This window comes from Vidua chalybeata, chromosome 6, assembly GCF_026979565.1.
Source record: "Vidua chalybeata isolate OUT-0048 chromosome 6, bVidCha1 merged haplotype, whole genome shotgun sequence".
NCBI classification, from domain to species: Eukaryota; Metazoa; Chordata; class Aves; order Passeriformes; family Viduidae; genus Vidua; species Vidua chalybeata.
Genome location: NC_071535.1, coordinates 35,926,488 through 35,949,169, shown reverse-complemented (window position 1 = coordinate 35,949,169; position 22,682 = coordinate 35,926,488). Strand labels below are relative to the sequence as shown.

Here is a 22,682-nt window from a genome sequence, read left to right as displayed (position 1 = left end):
ATTTCTGACATGTATATTATAATTTCCTATAGGAGTTGAGATCATTTAAGTTCACATGCATGGAAGATGTGTTGGGTGATTACTGTTTGGATTGTAACATATTTTGTTACTCTGTGTTGTCCAGAGCAAAATTAGGGAGGTTCTTCACATCCACTTAAGATTTTTATGTCTCATCTGTTTGGGTATAGAAATATCACTTGGCTTTCATCTGAAAGGTGATCAGAATAGTTTAACATGCTTAAAATTCACCTTTACTCTGTAGTAAGTCTAGATCACTGTATAGTGGTCTTAAAGGAAGGAGCAGAACATTTCTTCTAACTGAGAACATCTTCTAATGGAACATCTGAATATCAGAAATTCAGGTCATCAGAAAGGGGAAGAGGCAGGGCAGTAGCAGATTGTGTGATTTTGTGAAATCAGTGGAGTAAATCCAATGTGAAGGACTTGGTCAAAATAGAATTTTTGTGGTACACAGGAAATAAAGGATATTGAAGAAAATTGCAAATTCGTTGCTAATTACAGGAAATAAAGGATATTGAAGAACATTGCAAATTCGTTGTTAATTTTGCAAATTAACATGGTTCATGGTGCAGCAGCACAGATTTGTTGAGAAGGAGGGTGGTTCATGGATCCTCTGCTGTTTTCTTTTCCTTTTTACTTTTTTTTTTTTTAATTTATTTTTCAATTCTCCTTAATCTCTTTCCATAGGAACTTCAAGGTAAAAGATGCAGGTTCTAGTAGTGAAAGGCAGACTTGTGAGATCTGGCTTAATTTTTATTTTGTTCTACAGATGTGTTCAGTGATTGGTTATTTGTGGTTAAATCCAGAAGACTTACATTTTTCCATGTCAACATTTAGGTTCTTGCCATGCCAAACTGCAAGTGATGAATCATGTTTTAGTTCTCCTGTGTATGGAAGAATCTCATGGAAATGAAAGGGTATTTACTGCTTAGTGTAGAAAATAAGACACAGAGTCTAGAGTCAAGTCCTCTTACTTTCTAGCTTATAACCATTGGGATTTATAGTTGTATGCCTTCTTGGAAGTTTAAAACCTTTCTGTACATTCAGAGAAGCAGACAAGGGGATGAGCTGTTAGCTCAAACGTGTTTCCCAAGCCAGTCTGTTCACTAACAAGTGGTTTTGATCCTGGCATTGACACTAGTGGGGATGTCTAAGGGTGACCCAGGATATCTCATGAATTCTTACCCTGACTGCTGCCGCTGGAAGAACTGTTCTCACTGTCCATTGTGTACTTCTGCTGTGCCTTTTGTATTTGACTTTCTCATATACCATAACCATTCAATGAAGCCAGCACAAGGTATTTTCTGCTGCTGTGGTGAGCTGGATTGGCTCCAAGAGGTCTGGCAAATGCTGTCTAAGGAAGAATGGGAACTAGGGGGAGCACTGGGTGGGTGGGTTGGCATAGCCACCTCCTGCAAACTTCTTTTAAATGTGAGTGAGTCATAATTAAAGTTCTCCAGTGGAGGGGATAGAGAAAATAATTTACAGATAGCTTGATCTAGCTCAGTTTCCATCTGGAAGTAGGATGCTGATGATTTTTGAGCAAAGGAAGTTGTTTGTGTTTTTTGAGAGGGCAGGTTGCACAAAATAGTAAAGAAAAAAGGAGCTACCCTTGAAAAAGTACAGTGTTTCAACTTTTTTTTTTGAGAGAGAAGTGTTTCATAGCATCACTTTGAAGGTGTTCCTTATTCCAAAAAAAAAGAAATAAAAGGATGCACTGGACTAGAGAATTGGGCCGAGGGCAAGCATAGCCTTCTAGCCCAGTTGTGAGGGCCCCTTCTCAAGGAAGTGAGAATGGTGGAATTAGTGGTGACTGACTTGGGGACTTTTTTCTCCCCTCTTTAGTGTATGGACGTTGTATGTGTTTTTGCTTTAAATGAGGGCTGCTTGGTCAAGTGGCAGTAAGTTAGTGTTATGTGGATAGGGGTGAACTGCACAGCCCTGATTAGAGGGAACAAGTGCTGGGCTTGCATGTGAACAGGTCCATTAGAGAATTTCACTTACAAAGAACCTTGAGCAATGGCAAAGTTTAGGCTGTGAGAGGAAGGAGGTTATTACTTGTGATCCCTTAATGTGTTTTCATTTTACCCCCTTGCTGACTGTTCTTTCTGCCTCTCGGGGAAGGAAGAAGCAGCTTTTGTCTATGTAGTCTACCTACAAAACCTTGTTTATTTCAGGAGCCGCCTCTTACAGAGAGCTCTGAGCATTGGTTTTTTGACACTGATGCTGTAATGGAAATAAGCATTTATATGTTAGTTTCCAAAATGTCTTCATTTAATCAGCTCTTGCTTTCAGAAAGGCTGCATTGTATTTCTTCCCTTGAAACCCTGAGGCACCAGGGAGCGCAGGTGCAGCCAGTTGCCTCAACTGTTTAGTACAATCTGTAGAATTCCATCTTCCACTTGTTAAAGATGTAGAACCATCATTTCACTGTATCTTACATGTTACAGGCAGTAGCTGTGACATGGTCACTCTGTTACTCTAAGTGCAGCATCAAGTCAGTACCTTTAAACATTAACTTTCTTAGCAAAAGGCTGTAGCAGTACCAGGTACCCACATCTGGACTGGGAACATTGTAGCTGATTATCAGGTTGTTAGTTCCCAAAGTCTGCCAAGAATACAGAGTTTTTAGGAAAAAAAATAAAAATAGCCTTTCTAAAGGAAACCTAAAGTATAAGTGAGTTTAATTAAGTTGGAAAATTCATCAGCGTTGATCCGTTTTTTAGGGAGGTAAACACCTTGTATTTATGGAAGAGCTAAAGAATTTTAGCCATGAACGAAATGCTCCATGATTATAGACTCAGGAAACTTTATTTGGGTAGGAGGAAATGTTTTAATTTCAGTCTGCTCCAGCCAACCTTTCTGTAATACTCCATGATGTTAAATGCCAAGTAATGACTGTTTTTAGAAGTTATTTTGAAGTAAACTTGCATGTTCCATATAAGCTGGGAGAAGAAACTGAATATTAAGTACACTTTGATCTGCTTTTGTGATAAAGATGCCTGCTGTGTTTATTCAGCTATACTTTGGTACTTTATACTTACCATTTCTATGGAATTTTCTGACTCTGTTAGTGTAAATTCTCCTGTTTCTCTGAAGAATGGTGATTGAACTTTTCTGTGTGCAGGTCTGACTTTAAAAAGGCAAAAAAATAGCAAGGTCTGAAACACGTTGCTTCCTGCTTTTAGTTCTGTGATGTGGACATCTGATCTAGAAAAATCTTAATGGGATTATGTGCGGTTTGATTTTATTAAAATTAATTTTGCTCCAAACTTCCCAACGTAACTGTTGTCAGTCCAGATTTATTGTGGATGCTGAACTGTGTGTGCTAGTATAAAGCCTGGATGCTTTTGCCATTTAAACACTGTAATCTATTCCTGCTCTTTGTTTTAAAAGCCTCTAATTTTGATACTATTTGTAATTTACTAATGGGATGTTAGTTGTGCATAAACTGTAGTAGGAATGGTCAATTGTGAAAAATGAGTGTGCACTTTTCTCCCTACCCCCTTCATTCTGGTGTGCGACACTAAATTGACAACTTACTTGCTGGGGCACAGCTGTGATTTGACTCTTTTTGCCAAATGGAGTTGTCAGGTCTCCTGTGTGTTAATGTTCTAAAGCTGATCCAATAAGCTCTGTGTGTGTGTTGGACAACTCTTATTTTTATGTCTAAAGAAATGAGGGGTTATTTGTATTACAATGTCTTCAAAATGGGTGTTCTGTACTTTGGGAGAACCTTTACCAGTTATTCTAGTAATTAATAAATATGTACGGACAGGCATTCAGATTTTTAAAATCAGAGGCTTATCTGTGCTAAGCAAAACAAAATCAGGTATTTGTTCTGCTGGGGCCTAAGATCAAAATTCCTGCTGAATTTGGCAAGCAACTCTTGCATTGTTTTCTGAACATGTTATTTTTTATGATTTTTTATTTTAACTTCCTTGGTGCCTTCATCTCTGTGAAATAGCTTGTACATGGGCACTAGTGTGCTGCTGACAGGTGTCAGAGTGGCCTGGGTGAAATGAAGTGTGAGACTTGTACTTAGGTGTGGAGATAGTCCTACAGATACAACTAAAGAAGAGAGCTGCAGAGAAGTCTGAGCCTGAGGAAACCTATAAAAAGTGGATGCCTTTGAGCAGTATTTAATGCAAAGAAGATGTTAGTGTAATGAAGGTGATTGATAATCCAAGTTATTAGCTGACATCTTCCCTCCTGAAATGATTACTTATGTAACTAATTTGATTTTCTTAAATTATATAGTGAGAATAAATTGTCTTTGAGTTACCTTCAGTCTAGCTAGTTTTGTGGTTTAATTCTGACTAGCCATTATTTAAGGTTCTGACTTTGCAACTGTTTCTGACTTTGAACTGTTTGCAAAGTTCAAATGCAGCTTCCCTAAGAAGAAGCTTTTCACTATAAATATGAACAGGTTTGCTTCAAAGTGGAAGAGTTGAACAGAAATTGAAGTGGGAAAAAGGCTGAGAGTTCAAAGTGAGAATCCATATTAGTGGAAACACTTGTGTGAGGCTTTTGGAGAGCAGCTTTTGTTTGATTCTGAACTAGTCTGGATGAAGTCCACCTTTTTATAATTGATATTTAAAGGGTTTTTTCCTACTTATTTCATAAAACTTGATCAGGAATAAAATTAATTTTCTTCTTGCCAAACCTGGTTTTCCATTATTCTTCAAGTGGGAAAGCTTAAAACTTGTAGAAAACTTGAAAGGACAGATCTTAGCCTGGAAAGGCACATTTTCATACTGAGAAGATGAAACAACAATTCCTGCTTCTTTCTGTATGTGGCCTGCTTGCTCAAAGCAGGCAGAACCTAAGAGGAAGCTTTTACCTGAGTATGGTTTCCAGTTCTTGTGCCTTTAGATCAGCACCATTCTTCTAAATGCTGAGAGTGTTTTCAGGAGGCCTTTGCTGCCCTTTGCTGCTGTAGCTCAAGGATCAGGTTCTGGTTTCAGAGTGATTGCTAACCTACAGGCTGACTAAATTGTGCAAGGGAAGATCTTTCTTCAGAAGTACTGGAGAAGTCAGTGCACAGTTATTTTCCATTGAGGTGGCTTGTTTTATTAGTATGGAGATAATGGTGTCTGCACCTAAGAATTACTCAGGCTGCTTAAAAAACTCTTGCTGTTCAAAGGTAGGTTCTGCCTCGTGGCTCTTAGGTCCCACGCTACGTTAACAAAAGCAGCGATCCTGGGTGAGGCAGGTGTAGAACAAGTCTTTTCTTCCTCCCACGGTCTTATTTTAAGTTTGATCTCTTTTTTTTTTTTTTTTGCCTTCATTTTCAGGGGTTAAAAAAAACAGTAGTTCCTGAAGACAAAAAGGGTGTGTTCAAAATATACTTCAAGGAGAAAAAAATAAATATAAGAAATTAAGTAGTTAGGGGTTTTAAGTACATGGTGAGGACTATCTATTTAAATAAAGGTGATTTGCAAAGCTTCTGTGTCTTTTGTTGTTTTGTTTTGTTTTTTTAATGGATTCTGGAGCCACAACATCTACTATGATTTTTTAAAAATCAATTCTGGATGCAAAAGTGAGGGAAGGATCTCACAGTTATGACGAGTCACAAGTTTAATTTCATTTTGCAATTAGTTCAGTCATGTCAACTGAAGCTTTTCACGCTTACAAATTCAGTACTGTTCATTATTAATATAACAATTAGAATTTGTGTTAAAACAGCTAAACACACAGAAATCCTCTATCATTGGCTTTATTGAGAGTGAAGATATATCCATTGAAGCAGACAACATAATTCTTAAATGCTGGCTAAGATGGAAATGGGTAATGTTCTTCAACTAACAAGATTTAAAATATGGAGACTTGTCTGTAGGAATCCCTCCTCTAAAGGCAGTTTCATCCTAGTAGCTAAGAGAGAATCTTGGGTCAGTTGGTAGCAGTAGAAATGGAAAAATGGCCATTTCCAGTTTGTCCCCTGAGCCTCACCTCTACTGGGATGATGGCAGTGTGAACCACAAGTGCCTATTGACCATTCCTAGAGGGTATTTGGTGTTTCTATTTTGACTGTAGGAGGCTGAAAGCAAGCTGATGCTACCCAAAAAGAGTGTTAGAAGCACTAAGAAAGGGTTAGCCTTTTAGCAACTGGTAACATCAGCTATTAAGAAAAGGGCTTGCTTTTTGGGTAAGATGATTTTAAAAGTCATTGTTTTAGAACTGCTACCAAACAAACATGAAGTCTTCATTTTTAGAGTAGCTTTGTATTAGTCTTCTGCCTTATTCTTAGTACAGCTTTCAATCACAAAATAAAACTTAAAAATAATAGCTATATAGTGAAAAGAATATGTATGTCTGGAGACTGGGTAATGTGCTGATATTGAAGCAGTTGGGTATTTGGTATCCTTGTATCTGGCACTCTTGAAAAAAGAAATTCTGCAAACAGTAAATTTATCAGTAGAATTTGAGTCTAAAACGTGCAGACTTGGAACGTAGGTTTTCCTTTTGGAGTAACTGGTGGTGAAGGCAGTTTGTCCTTCGCAGAAAGGTAATCTGTACAAGTAGCCAAGACACACTGGACAAGAAAGGTGGGGAAAGTGGTTATATTTATTCATGATTGCTTCTACTGTGCTGTCACACTTGAAGGCAGTTGAGGTGTTCAGGACAGAAGAGGCTGAATTTTCATGTTTCCTTCACTTTGTTAAACTGGGTGTTCTTAAAAATGTATATTCCGTTGAACTAGGACTAAGATAAGGTCTAGTAATTGTTAACAATTAAAAGTGCCAAGTTCCAGTCACATACAAGTGTTCTCTTACATCTGCATTAAAGAAATCTTGTCTGTTTTCTTCTTTAGTTGTTTGAATGAAGGCAGACATCAATTTCTTTGAAACTCTCAGTATAATGGATCACGTGTTTGAAAGATTTGCTTTAATAACTGGGGGAGAATGTTGCCAAAATCCAAAGGGAATTGTGAAATGCAGTTTAGTAATCAGTGCAATGTGTTTTAAATATAGTCCCTGAAGTCTGCCTAGAAGAAAAACTACAGTATTAAGGAAAACTGTTGGTGTTAATAAAATCACAAACTAGAAAAGCAAAGACAGACTTAATTTAGCATTTACCATTTGATTCCCAAAAATGTGTGTAGCTGTACTGAAACAATTGCTTTCATTGGCAAGATTGCAGTTTACCTTCTCTCAGTGGGTTGTGTTACCTACCTTAATTATACTTGACCATGAAGTTCCAAGTGAAAGAGATTTTGTCAACACTAAAAAATTGTAAAATTACAAAAAAAAAATTATATCAATGATGATGTTGGTGCAGATGGAGTAAAAAGCTGAGCTTGCAGGCTGTAGGTTGTACTTTCTGAAAAGATCAGCTACAAGTTGCTGTTAGCTCAGTCCTGCTAGGTTGAACCATTAGTGGCTGCCATACTTTGAAGCACTTCCCAGAGTGGTTCCAGTGCTGGGGAGTTGGTATGGGGCTGGTGCTGCACCTGGGCTGGCTACGAGGAAGAGGTAGGGTGAGAGGTAGCTCTGTAGATGCTTGGCTTTGGGTTGTGGACTTGGGATGACTCTACTTGGGTGGGTCCCAGGCTTTGTTACAGGGGACAGTATGTACACTATAGCTCAGCTTGTCTTTATCTTGGGTAATGAGAGTTTGTCTCTGTATTGATTGTCTGCAAACAGTGGGGCTGTACAAAATTGGGTCCTGAGTTTAGACTTGTCCACTATTAGACAGTGTAGCTGCTGTAACTTTTTTCCTGTCTCTGGAGGAAAAGAAAACCAACCCTGACTTTGCCTTGTGGTATCTCTTCTTCATCCTAATAGAGTTAAAAGAGTAATATTTCTTTATCAGCAGGACACAGCTTTCATTCCCATAGCTCTATAAAGCTCAGTGGTGTGGAATATGTTTTAGTACATCTCTAAATTGATCTGTTCCAAGTATACTCTGAGTAAAAAAAAAAAAAAAAAAAAAGGGACAAAAATCCAAAACAGCAGCAAAGATAATGCTTAGACTTCTAGCAAAGAGTGTCTTAGCCTAGGGTTTGAGTCACAGGCAGAGTTCTGTTTAAATTAGTGTAGGATCTGGAATACTATTCTGTTAAAATATTGTCTGAGATCCTTCTTTATAGTTTTGTTATTCAGCTTAGAGTACAGATACTGAGCTAGCTAAGTTTGGCTTTTGCTTGTGCCAAGCACACCCCAAGGGTTGGCCTTTATGAAATTCCTTGTCCAGATAGTAAAGTACAGAGTTCCCTCTTTGTGTGATGTAAGGACTCTGATACCCTGTTGAGTACATGGGCTTATGTAGGCAGTCCAGCCAAGTGTGTTTAGGTAGATGATATTAATGAACTTGGCCCATAGTAGTACTGAAATTTTTGTCTAACTCTTTATTTTCTCTAAGCACTTTTTAAAAAGTATTCTTCTCTTTAGATAATGCATGTTAGCTTATATAAAAGCATACCATGGTGAGCTCACTGAGCTTTGAGGCATTAGGGACTGGTATCTCTCTCTTGGCCTGTCTCTCCATGTGCTCACCACCCCAGCAGCTCCCTTTTTTTATGAGAGAGAAAGGTGTCAGCTGTAAAATGCAACCAGTCTTGTCTCTGGCATGCAGATATCCACTCTCCCCATGTTTAATTTCCTGGTGTTGAGGTAAGGCTTACATTGAGGATCTCTTTTCTTATTTTGCTTGTTTTTTTTCCTTTGATGCACCATTTTGAACTACACCAGTGTTGGCTATGGTAAATCTTCTACTAGGTCAAATTATGTTATAGTTAGAAATTAGATGCAATACAATTTCACCTAAAGTAGCAAGTCCTTGTTTTATTTGAACTATAGCTTATGCTGTAAATCACTCTACATTTTTTTTAAACTTCAAATGTTGGATTCTCCTCATATACCTTGGCAAATTATTCCAGTGTCTAAGAATAAGCCACAAATGTTCATCTAATATCAAATGCTGGGTACTTGATCTAGCAGGAAAAAACCAAAAGATGAAAAGAAGTTTGAAGTCTTTGTCATTTAGATTATGACCTAGTTGTTGCTTTATTTTCTATTTCAGAAGTCAGTTAAGCAAATATAAGAACTTGGTTTTCATGTATGTGTGGGAGTGGGACGAGCTTCTCTTAAAATGTGGGCACCTGAACTGTAGGTACCAGTTGGGGTTGAAGGAGACCTGTCAATGGGCTTTCCCAGCCTGTGTGTTCCAAGGTAATTTATTCTGTCTCTTGCAGCATCAAATACTCACCTTCTTACCAGCATAACTAGAATTCACAGTAGTCTCTAGTCTAGTTTGTAATTTTTTTTGTGTATACATGATCTTATATTTGACTTGTCATAATCCATATTGAAATAATTTTGCTGTTGAAAGGAATTTGTCACCATAACTAGTTCTTTATTGCTACCTCTGAATTTGTCAGTTTCTGATACTGCTAGAGTATGCTGTAGAATATTCTTCTTTGCAGACATAGTGCAATACAAGAAGTATTAAGCGTAACACTAATCTCTGCTGGACACAAATAGAAAATAGAAGCATCTTCTTCTTTACCTTGTGGACTTCTATTTACCTGTTAATCCAATTAATTGATCACATGGGTAGGTCAGCATTTAACCCAATTGAAATTAAGATTATGCAGCTAAATTTTATGGGGTTTATACGCCTTTATTTAACTCCCTTGAAACCATGGTACTAGAGGTTAGTTTGTGGTTATGGTGGTTCTTGGGACAGAAGCTCATGACAGAAATAGTGATATTGCACTTCATTCTTTATTTGACAGATAATTGTATTACCGACGTCTGGAGACATCTGACTAGAGAGAAAAGAAAGATTTTATTACTGTATTATTATATGATCTGATTAATTTTCAAATTAGTAATGTAAGAAACCATGGGTTACAAATGAGTTTAGCAGCCCTTCCATTACTTGCTGAGTAGTTAGTATGGACACTGCAAGAGCTTCCAAGATGTGAAGCAAACATTACAATGTGCGGACTGTTCCTTCTAAAAGTATTTTATTTTCTGAATGTAAAAGTTCTTACAATATAAAAAGCAGCATATGAAATCAAATATTTCTGCAGTGTGGTTATGATTGAATTGCACAAGTCAAAACCTGTCCTTTCCTCTTTACCAGGTAAGAACTAGTTTAGATGCACTCCAAATAGTGCAGAGAATATGCTTCAAATCAGTCTATTCGAAGTTGTTTAGATGAACTCTCAAAGTAGCTCTCAGGAAGATGGAGTTTAGTATTGTATTATGCTCATTTTTCTGAAGAAGTTGAAAAAGCTACTGTACTTCAGTGGGGTTTTTTTGGTGCAAAATTATGTCAAAACTTCTGGAAATAAAGCCAGAAAAAGCAATCCGGAGTCTTTAAAATAGTATTCTGTGCAATACATGTGAAAGCAGTTTCTGAAAAAATGTTGGAAACCTCAGATGCCAACCTTCAATTTAAAGGGATAGCAAAATGGGTCATTCTTAAAGCATAAAAAAAAAATCTATAGTGTATTTTTTGTCCAGGAATAGGAAAAGGATTGACTCTGGATATGAAATGCTGAGCTTTATTGCGTTTGCATTAGGCAGAATTATTAACATTGCATTGTAGAGGCTGTGGCACATTTTTGGCAAGCTGATACATTCCTCCCTTTCTCTGTTGCTTCCTCCCACTCAAGAGCTTTTGTCTTTTCTATCTGCTTTTTGAAGAGAGAAATGTGGTATGCATAAAGACCTCTGAAACCGTAACTCAAGTTTGGATTTGGTGTAAAGCTAAACTGTTACCATAAATTCAGATTACAGAAAAACACAAAGCTAAAACCCTTTGTTTTCTTACTTAATTAAAGCCAAATACAGTTAAACTGTAGTATAAGGCAGTAGGGATTAGCAGCCTGACTTTTGTCACTAATACCTGGCAGAGCTGAGAAGTGACTATTGTGTGAGGTAATTGTGCCTTCTCCATGTGTGTTTGTGTATCATCTTTTCTCCTTTGAGAGGAGGCTGTTATGAAAGATTACAATGAGCTAAATATAAGGAAAACCCGACACTTGTCATCACAAGAAGTGTATGATAGTATGATGCCAACTGCTGTCATGTTCTGTTTTTAGCAAGTATGAACTTGGTCTGTGGTTTTACTGAGAAATCTTGGTCTCTACTGGATGAATTTGGGGAAGAGCAGTGCAACCCCAAATTTTTTTGTTAGAATGGTAAGAACTTTTCATCATCCAACATATTGAATGTCCCATGAACTGTGTGTGAAAATAGCTACTTGCCATGAGTGGATACCTTGGAGGATTCTTTTAAACCTGCTGTATGCAAAACCCCATTAGCAAGGTTCAGAGGTGTCTCCATATGCTGCACACACACAAGAATTTTTATGAACAGCCTTGGAATGCTACATGTGTGGTTGTTTCTAAAACAAACAGATAGTAACTCTTCCCCTCTGCCTCTGTTTATATATAGACATAGATGAATTAAAAAGCTTGATTCATCTGCAAACGGCTTATTTTATTTATTTAATTTATTGAAATAAAAAGTCTATAAAAAGTAGTATCTTTAAATGGATAGTGAAGTAGTTTAGGACTAATATTTATATAAGTATTTTTTATAAAACTAGTAATACTTAACTCTAAAGACATTTCACTGTGATGTTTTACATCTAAGGCTGAAGAATTATGTTCTTATGATGAGAAAGGTGTCAGGGGAGAGAGGGCTGAAGCAGACTCTTCATAGTCAAGGATATCTAAAAATAGAGCATAAATACTAACACTAATTTTCCTTTTTAGGTCTTCTTCAAGTTTTTTATGCAATAATATATTAGGCTTACATGGAAAGGTTTTGGTAGCAGGAAGAGCTCAGGTGTGGCTTGTGAGAAGCTCCCCTCATGTCTGACGCAGCCAGTGCCAGATGGCTCCAAGGTGGAGATGCTGCTGGCCAAGGCTGAGCCTGTGCAGTAGTGGGATAACAGACTTAAGAAGGGGAAAAAATGTTTCTGTGAGGGAACAGTGGCAGACAGACAGGAGTGAGCATATGAGAGAAGCAGCTGTGCAGTCACCAAGGTCAGTGAAGGAGGGCCAGGAGAGGCCTCAGGTGATGGAGCAGAGATTCCCCAGCAGCCCATGGGTGAAGACTGGTGAGCCAGGCTGGGTCCCTGTAGTCTGTGGAGGTCCAAGGTGAAGCAGACATCACTTGGAATCCCTGGAGACCCCCATGCCAAAGCAGGTGGGTGCCCAAAGGAGACTGTAACCCTATGGGAAGTCTGTGCCTAGAGGGTGCTCCTGGCAGGACCTGTGGACCATTGGGAGAGAAGCCCAGGCTGAAGCATGTCTGCTGCCAGGACATGTGACCCCACAGGGGACCCCTGCTGGAGCAGTCTGTTCCTAAAGGACTGTACCCTGTGGATGAGACTCATGCTGGAGCAGTGGGTTCATTAATTGCAGCCCATGGGGCGACTCATGTTGGAGAAGTTCATGGAGGATAATCTTCCATGGGAGAGACCCAATCCTGAAATGGGGAGAAAGTTGTTTCTCATTGTCCTACTCTGATTTGATTGGTTATAAATTAAATTATAAATAAACTCAACTTGCAAGTCAAGATTGTTTTGCCCATGACAGTAATTGGTGACTGATGATCCTGTCCTTACCTTGACCCAAGAACCTTTCACTGTATTTTCTCTGCCCTGTCCAGTTGACAAGTGGGAATGATGGGAATGTCTTTGGTGGACACCTGGTGTCCACCACAAAATTATAACTATTAAATAAAATTTCAGAAATATGTAAATAAATATCTTGTCTAGGAGATTGTCATGGAAGTTCAGAGATGCTTAAGAACTTGGGGTTCTGTATGACTGGTGCAGTATTGCATCTTGACAGCTCTTGTTCCCAAAAGTGTTGTGGGGTCAAAAGTTTTCAAATATTCAGCTGTCACACAAACCTTTCATCTGTGTTAAGTACTAATCTGTAGTGATACCCTGGCATTATGGCTTTTTTAGCTCATACATCATCTCAGTATATGCTGCCTGACCACTGTTGCCATTTTCTGGCCTTTGCATATTTGTAATGAAACTGTAGGACCACTTTGTACAGTCACAGAGTTTTCCTCAAGAATAGACTAAAGAGCATGTTCATTTTGGTAAAGTTGAATTAGGGAAACATGAGTTGGGTGAGTAATACCATTCTTTTGTCCATGTGGGCAAACCAGTTTTTCTTGTTCAGTGGTAACCAGCATAATGTAAAATATGTGTATTTGGGTCATAGTTTCTTTGTTTCATTTCTAAGCTAGTATTTTGGGAGGATTGTTTTAAATTTTCCTGTTCTGCTTATATTGATCTTGAAATTTCAGATTCTGAAACCATAATGAAACCAGCAATTTGGGAAACCAGCTTTGGGAAAGCTAGCACAACATTTCATCGTTCAGCACCTGATGGCCTTTTATTTTGGTTTTTCCTTTATGAAAGTTAAGTTCTGGTTGTTTTCTCAGCAGATGTGTACAGATTTCACAGGATGCTTAGGTGCAGGTTAATGCAGACAGGTGACCTGGTGCAGACTTGAATTGTAATATTTAGTAGCATGGTCCTAGTCATATCAATATTTCTGAAAACTGAATGTCCATAAGCAGATTCCTTGAGAAATTTGGCCTAGCAGTGCTCACTGTTAGTCTTGCTACTTAGTGCTCAGGAAGGGTTTAATGAGCTTGTTGCTGGCTTTCGTGCTGAAGACTGACCTGTGGTAGATATAGCCCTGGAGAGAAACTCCTTATTAAGGGTATGCTTCTTCTCCTTATATATAAGGAAAGGAAATTATATCTATACAGTAAAATAAGAAACGATTGCCATTTTGTTCAATTTTGAGCATACTGGAATTAAAAACCAGTAGCAGGAAAAGCAGTCTTCATACTAAAGATACTCAATGGATTTTTCCCTTTTTTTTTTTTTTTTTTTTCTTCTCTCCCAGACTCACATAGCGTAAACAGATATATATTGTACAACAAATTTTTTTTTCGGTTGAAGATTGTTAGCAGTGGCCATTGAATAGGGTGAGAGCTGATAAAAAACACAGAAATCCTCTTTATGAAAATGAAGTAATATTCTTAAATGATCCACAGTATTGAAATTATAATTTATAATAGTTAATCGAAGTTTCTCAGTTTTGTAAAGTAAATTCCATTTCTTTAGAAGTCCGAGCAGTAAAGGACCATTGTCTCATCCAATCTAAAGTGGAATTCTCTGATAAGCTGTGTCTGACCTGTGGATCACTAATAAGATTTTTGCTTTGCTGAAGCTTTTTTTTGCATGTTTTGCTAAAAACTCAAATACTGTGACTCTAACAAACCTGTATATTTGTTAATTAGTAAATGCCATCAGTTTCTGGGCAAAAAAAAAATATTTAAAATATTTTAATAAAATTGCTTCTTGTCAGTTGATCACACTTTTTCCTTGGTGTGTGCAGAAATAACTTGTAGAGATGCAAGCAGTCTCTTCTTTCCATGCTCAGATGCCTCTTTAGATGTATGAAATGCTGAGTGGTGTGACCCATTGTGCTCTTTCAAAACAGGCTTTCAAATGCTCGGTCAGAATTGTGTCAATAGGGACATGGCTCTGAGTGTCCTGGCCTTTAGGGATGCTTGAGATGTTACAGGTCTCATGTTGGTTGATTTTCAATTAATGTATCAAGAAGAGATGTAATTTTGCTTTTTGAATGGATAGATGTTAATAGAACTAGAGTAGTAACTGGAAAATCAGTAAAATTTAAATAAATAGCACTAATTTTCATAGTATCTTGGCTTTCTTCTTTACTTCTAAACATTTGTTTTGGTACCTGTTCCAGTGAGTTTTAAACCTGATGGGTTAAACCCCCTCTCACCAATGCCCACTGGGACACTGAGCCATTGACCACTACTCTCTGGATGCAACCAGCAGCTCAGTGTCCCAAGGACATTGGTGACAAATGGTGTCCCTCAGGTGTCTGTGCTATTTAATGTCTTCATTAATGATGTAGTTAAAGGGATCAAATTTGCTGATGACACGCTCTGCTCTGCTTAGACCCCAGCCACAGTACTGCATCCAGCTCTGGGGTCCCCAGCATGGGAAGGACACAGACCTCTTGGAGTGAGTCCAGAGGAGGGCCATGAAGACAATTAGAGGGCTAGAGCACCTCTCCTGTAAGGAAAGGCTGAAAGAATTGGAATTGTTCAGCCAGGAGAAGACTCTGGGTGGACCTTATTGCAGCCTTCAGTACTCCAAGGGGCTATTAGAAAGACCAGCATTTTAGCAAAGTCTGTTGCAACAGGTCTGTTGGAAAGGGGTAATGACTTTAAGCTGAAGGAGTCTATTTAGATTAGACATATGTAAGAAATGTTTTACAGTGAGGGTGGTGAAACACTGGAACAGATTGCCCAGAGAGGTGGTAGATGCCCCATCCCTGAAAGTGTTCAAGGTCAGGTTGGGTGGGGCTTTGAACAAGCTGATCTAGTTGAAGATATCTCTGCTCATTGCAGGGGGGTATTGGACCAAATGACCTTTAAAAGCTCTCTTCCAACCCAAACTGTTTTATGATTCTGTGAAAATGGTATTTTTTTGTGCAAGTGTGATGGGTTTCCAGTAGTAAAAGCACTTGCTCAGGCAGGTCTTTGTATTCACTATCACACTTAGACAGAAAAAAACCCTTTCTGACTGTTTTCTGGAGGTATCACACCCAACCTTTCTTCATCTGCCATTCTACTGTTGATCAGGTTGTGAAAAAGAAGTAGATGAAAGAGCTGCATGCTGGGTGTTTGAGTTTTAGTGTGGGCTGGGGTCAAACATAAATAGCTGTATTTTTAGAGGAAAGAGGGAGAACTGTGCTGAAGTGATTATACTTGTAAATGCACTGGAGTTTTACCTAGAGCACTAAGCTGAAATGAGTACTTGTTTTGGAATAGATTTAATTAAGATTTTGTTCAAAGACTTTTTAAAAAACCTGTTAAATCAGTTAGAGAGCCACCAATTTAGAGGGAACTGATTAAGGACATGCTGTTGGTTTCCTCAGCTTTTCTTTGTTGGTGTTTTACAGATGTTCAGACTCCTTGTGCCGTTAAGAATTGCCTCATCACACAGTGGTAGAGTGGCTGGAATGCCTCTAGCTGGATATGCTAAAGCATATCTGGACTTCTGCAAAACTGGATTTTGTTTATCCCTCTTAGTTGCTAACCTAGCCTTAGTTAGGTTTGAAATAATTTATTATTTTAAAACACTGAAGTTTGGGAATACGTTATTTTATAAGTGTAAAGATATCATTTTTGTATTGACGCGTGTCAGAATATTAATATCAGGTAGTCTTCTCTACAGTTTTTACTGCTGCTGTTTGTTTTGGACACTTTGTTTAAACCAGCCTATTGCCCTAAAGTACAATTCCAATTCACAGAACTGCTTTTATCACTCTTTGCATGTGAGTGCAGCATCCACTATCCTGTGGCATAAAGCTGGCTTTGGTATTTGCTTGGGAGCTCAGTCATTTACCATGTAGAGTTGGAGATCTTTGATGCATACTGTCCAGAACTAGTGAGTTGTTTAAATTGTTGGTTATAACATTTTGCCTCTTGACACATGTATGACGTTGCCTTGCCCTAGAAATGCAGGCCGTAAGGTATGAGTTAATACATAAGATGAAAGAGCTGTATAATGTAAAATACAGGATATATAACCACTGGGATGCATCATTTAGATTTCCTGAAAGTAACAATTCACTTTCATCACAGTTATAAACAGAGAGATTGTGTTACTGTTGAGAAGACAGCTGTGTCGCTGCCGAATGACGCTCATTCCAGTGCATATCACATCTGTCAGGCTCTGTTTTTGACTGCAGGAGCAAGCTTAGTCATCATTAGCATGATACTTGTGTCATAAGATTAAACAGAGTAGAGAGGCAATTTGGAGTTGATTATGGTTTCCTTGTTTTGTGTGTACTGTATTACTATGGTTAAGTTAGAATAGGCCCAGTATGAAGTTTTTCAAGAAGTGCCTTTTCCCTTACTATACCTTTTTTTGAATCTGAACTTCACTGCACCTCCTGCTTGTTGTGTGCATGAGGAATGGAAGAAGTGTGACTGGGACTGGCTTTGGACCTCAGTTTTCAGGTAGCTAATCAGGGACATGAAGGGCAACAGGAATGACTTCTGCAAGTACATGACCAGCCACAGGGAGATGAAGGAGAGCATGGAAAAAGCTGAAGTACTAGATGTCTTTTTTACCTTGGTCTTTATTGTAGGATTTGTCCTCTGGAGCCCCAGGCCTTAGAGACTAGTGGGAAAGTGTGGAGCAACGAAGATTTAGCCTCAGTAGAGAAGGACCAAGTAAGGGAACGTTTTAAAAAGTTCGCCACAAGAAAGTCCATGGGAACTGATAGAATGCACCTATGAGTGGTTAGAGAGCTGATATCATAGCAAAACCACTCTGAATTGTTTTTGAAAGATTGAGATAATACAAGACTCTTTTTGAGGACTGGAAGAATGCAGGTGTTGCTTTTGCCTCCAAGAAGGGCAGGAGGGTGTAGGTATTTGCAGACTGCTCAGCCTCACCTAGACCCCTAGGAAGATGATGGAGCAAATTCTCTTGAGAAGCCATTTCCAAACGTAAGAAGGACATGAAGATGATTAGCAGTAGTTATTGTAGCTTTAAGAAGGGGAAATTGTGCTTGAACAACCTGGCAGCCCTCTGTGACAAAATGACTGGGGTCGGTGGAGGAGAAAAGAGAAGTTTGTACTGTTGGACTTTAACAGTACTTCTGTCATTGTCTCCCTTAACACCCTCACCATCTGGTCTAGCTAAGTAGACAGGGAAAGGGATTGCAAATTGGCTGAAATGCTGGGCTCACAGGGGTGTGAGTGGTGCCACAAAGTCCAGCTGCAGGCCAGTTAGCAGTGGTGTGGCCTAGGGGTTGATAGTAGGGCCTGGGCTGTTTATTTTCATTAATACCTGAGTGATGGGACACTGTGCACCCTCAGCAAGTTCACAGATGATGTAAAATTGGGAGGAGTGGATGACACAATAGATACCTGTGCTGCTGTTCAGAGGGACCTTGACAGGCTAAAGACATGGGCTGACAGGAATCTTACATTTAAAAAGATTCAGCAAACAAATCTGCTGGAAGGGTGTCTGCATTCCAGCATCATCATCCCTGTACTTCACTGCTTACACTGTTGCCAGCTGCTGGCAGACTGCTGGTGCTCTGCCTTGAGCAGCATACTGCCATTTATGTGTGGTGCTTAGACTAAAATATGCAAAAACTGTTGGAGAGAACTATCAAAGTCCTAGAGAAGACTGTGATAACAAAACGAAAACTTTTATTTTAAGGATAGTTGAAGTATTGATAAGGTGATTTTCACAGCTCTGAACGATTATTTAAATGCTGCTTGATATCAGAGTTCAGTGAGGCAAGGAATGTGAAAGCGGTTTTAGTAACAGCTTATATAGTGCTTTGCCCCTTGAAAATTTGCAGGGTTCCTGCTGTTTAGCCCTGTGTTGCTGAACTCACAGTCTGTACAGTCATCCCTGCTGCCACAAGTTGCATGTGATTTGTAAGTTATTTCTTCGTCAAAGTGCAAGATCTTGTCCATCTGTCCTTAAGTCTTCAAAATGAATATTGTCCCTTCACACTACTGTTGCTGAAGCACCTCTCTTTCAAGTTTTTGTTCACAGTTCTCATCTTTTGAAATAGATTTGCTGTAGTTAACAATTGCAAAGAAGTGGGTTATGAAGAGGCAAAACCTTTGAGGATGAAGATTAGGAACAAACTCTTAAGTTGTCTGTGTTTACAGGTGACCAGAATAGCTTTAATAGAAATGTTGGTGTTAAGCATCTTGTGTGATGCTATATAAAGCATTTGATACAAGAAATTGGAATCCACCAGAAGGACTTGACGAAGATGACCTGTGTCGATTGTCAGGGCCAAACTTGCACAGTAAGTAGGTGTGTAAATTCTGAAACGTTTTTATAAACCTTGTAAAGTGAAACTCTAATGTGACTGCAGTTGTTTGAAAGGAGTAAAAAGCAACAGCTTTGTAGGATCAGTGCTGAGTGTGATCTTAGAAGCATAATAGTTCACAAACTTCAGGAGAACTTGGAATCACTTGTATGCTACGAATTATGCTCTTCCCTGCTAAACAGCCCAGTGTATCAATTTCTGTTGCCTAAGGTTTGAGCTGCAGTGTGTCTTTATTGCGGTCTGACATCCTTCCATAGTTCTGTTCCTTCATGAATGGTTATGTATGAGTGGAAAAGCCATCACAAGTTCCTAAATATTGGGCAGTCTCTGGAATGGCGATACTTTTCAATGTTGTTTAGCCACAGCACAAAACCAAACCAAGCCCCAAACTTTGATTAATGTGATCATGCAAAGAATAAGTGCCAAAGAATTGGTGCCACTGATACTTGATGTAGATATTCGACTATACACACAACACCTTTGCAAGCTTCTGTGGTTAACTTCTTACTTATGTTGGCTTAGTAGATGTGTCAGAGGAAAGAATGGATTTTTTAGTGCATCAGTGATAGATGACCATATGTATTAATTTCTGTAATGAAGTTGCACAGGTATCATGAGTTTGTGTGAGAAGCCAGAATGCAGTCTGTTTGGCTGGAGGTGAAAAAAAAAATAATCTCTCCCAGTGTTCTGAATCTAGAAATAATGTTCCAGATACTTTATGGGTTCCAAGGTACTGTGTTAGATCAAAAAGGCATTCTCAAGCTTATTTATATATCAAACCTCTGAAGATTTACATTTGCTGCAGTATTTTCAGCTAACAAATATACCTAAGAGTCTATGCATCATCATACTGTAATCAACTGCAATCAGTTTGGCAATTGCTTAGATAACCCTTGTTGGAAGGAATATATCAATAGAAAGGGGTTCCTGTTTTAATCCTAATAACGCAAGCTGGAATGTGTGTTGTCTGCTGGATTGTTATTTGAAGTGGATGCCAGAAATTCTTATGATAAAATCAATGATAATCATGATGCCAGTTTAAGGAGGCACCAGCTCTGCCCCAGAAGTTCACAGGAAACAAAATCTGAAAAATGTGATCCAAGATGCGACTGTATCTTGGTGCTGGAATACTTCTCATGCCAAATATGAGTACCCAAATTCTAAAAGCTTTTCTGTATGTGTGACCTCAGTTTTATTTCTTGTCTGTGAATTTGATCTTATAATTTTGAGATGCTCTTGGCAGGGAATTGGGAAGAAAAATATTTATACAGTTGCAGCTGTGTGATTCTTCCTCATGTATATACTGATTCCAGATGTCTAGATCCAAGCAGGAATTAAATGGAGTTGATTTTCTTTTTAAAAGAGATGATAGTCACGTCCCTGATGTGTACAGTACCATGACTGCAGTGTAGTTTGTTGAAGATCTTAAAGTGACAGTAAGTGTTTAAACAGAGTTGGTTTCTCATTTTAAATAGAGGTAATCATGGCACAGTGTAATATGGGAACCACACCATTACAGAAAGGTAAGCAATCCAGGACTTCATGAAAATGTTTTGATAGACTTTGCTCAGTCTGAAATTGGACTTCAAAAACTAACTTTTGCACTTCAAGGTTACTCAGTACAATTGAAGCTGAACAGTAAAAATACAGTGAAAACAAAACAATTCTGTAACAGCTCTTTGAAGAAGGGATATATTTTCCCTGTGAGTTTGTACAAAGCTCAAGTAGAAGCTGATAATGTAGTGACCCTTTCTAAAAATATATATTAATGAATCTTTTCCTTGTACTAACATATTTTTTATTATTTGAAATGGCATTTGTGAATTTAGCAATACTTCTAGTTCCTGAGAAATGGAGATCTCAGTCTTAGTTTACTTTATAGAAAATGGTGTGTATACACTGGACAGAATGCATAGAGCCTATAAATCATAACATCTGGTTTATTCAGTCTGGACTGTGTGATTTGCTTTGTCACTGTTTTTAAAAGCACAGTATGAAAGTGAGCTTCACTGTTTGGACTAATAATATGAAAGCTCAAATTTGATTCTGTGACTTGGCTTTGTGTTTTGCTGTGTTTTGCTTGCACAATTCTCTTTGCTATTTGATAAAATTACATTCTCAAAAAAAATCTTAGCTGTTAACAAATGAGGTAATGCATTTTATCTAAGGTATGAAAAGCTTGAGCTGGAAAAAATACTAAGTGTTTGAGATTTCACCTGCTAGATTTATTTTCTTACACATCTCAGTTTCAAGTGCAAGTATCTAGAGATGCAAACGAATTGCTGACACTTAGTGATTGAACTAAATATGAGAGCAGGCTTGTCCATTTCACTCCAGTAAACACTGTTAGGGTTTATAACACTAACTTGAATTAAACTTTTGTATGGTTTTTGGTAGACATTTTACTATAAAAAGGTTGAAATAATGTTGCTTATTTGCTTAATGCTCTCCCACTTGCATAAACCTCAAGAAAAATGCAGATATCGCTGTTCATCTTGGGAGAACAAGTAGCTAAATATAAAGGTATGATAATAAAAACACAGCAAAACCACATTTAAAGTAGTCATTTGAATAATCTGAGCCAGTTTTTTTAAAAAAAAATTGTACTTGAGAAAATAAGACATTTCAACCAGTAAAAAGCAGTAATTTGACTTAGGAGAGAAATAGGTACAATATTACCAGTTTATTTAGGAGCCTTGCCATTTATTATTGACCTAAACAGCTTGTTCTGTAAGGACTTGCTGCCAGTTCTAAGAAATATTGAAAAAGAACCTGATTAAAATACTTGTTCACCTTGTTCCTTATGTCATGGGCATCTCGTCACAGGTTTGGGAATGCAGTCCTAAAAAAGGAAACAGAAGAAAACCCCAAAGCAGTAGACATCCCATTTTTTTTCCTAAATAGATGCATGTACTTTACTTAGTGAACAGACTTGGACTGTGTTCACATAAATTCAAAATATCTATACTGGAGGAAATAGTGAATAATTAATACCAGTTTTGTTCTGCTAAACCAGTTTCAGGAAACATGTAACTTCAAGAGAATGGATGTAACAATGAAAACTTTCACACAAAACTACCACTCAGGGAGCTTCACAAATACATTGTTCCTAGTTCCCTGCAGCTGCTGAGTGGATATGTTCACCAGGATTTCTGGCGTGGACAAAACTTGGTTAGAAAAGCCTCTGTATTTTTTGTCAAGAATTTTTTTGAAAGCCAAAATAAGTAACCAGCAAAAGTGTATTTATTATCCTAATCTCCAAATTTGCACGCTTCTTACTGCTTTCCTGACAGGATGTTTTGGTGGACAGTGTGTCCCTCCCTTAAGGTCAAGACAGGATAGGGAGTAGATCTTCACCCTTTGGCGCTGGAGCCATTTTAAACAATGATGCACCTTTGATATGTGACTGTCTGCAGAGAAGAGGGGTATTAGCTACAGCACTTCCTCATATTGTTGTGTACTCAGAAGCACGTCACTAGGAAAGTCTCAAATCTTTACAAAGTCCACATTATAAACTGAACTGTGTGCAAAGCTGTAATTTGTGAAAACTCAGTTTCTTGAGGACCTTTGTACTGATTAGTTTAAAACTCTGGCCTTGCTTTTTAGATATAGTTTAGTGGGCTGTTTTACTCCATGTGACACAGCTATTTTAAATAACAAGATAAATGTTCAGGGAGTTTTTTAGTAGTGTTTCGGTTTGTTCATTTTTTCCCCCCAAATCACGACTCTTAATTTACATCCTTCACATCTATAT

The 22,682-nt window shown here is 38.2% G+C and overlaps 1 protein-coding gene across 13 annotated transcripts in view; it reads left to right on the top strand.

Annotated features, from left to right (window-relative positions):
* NUMB (NUMB endocytic adaptor protein) overlaps positions 1–22,682 on the top strand; it is a 90,633-nt gene that overhangs the window by 8,762 nt on the left and 59,189 nt on the right. The window lies entirely within an intron of this gene.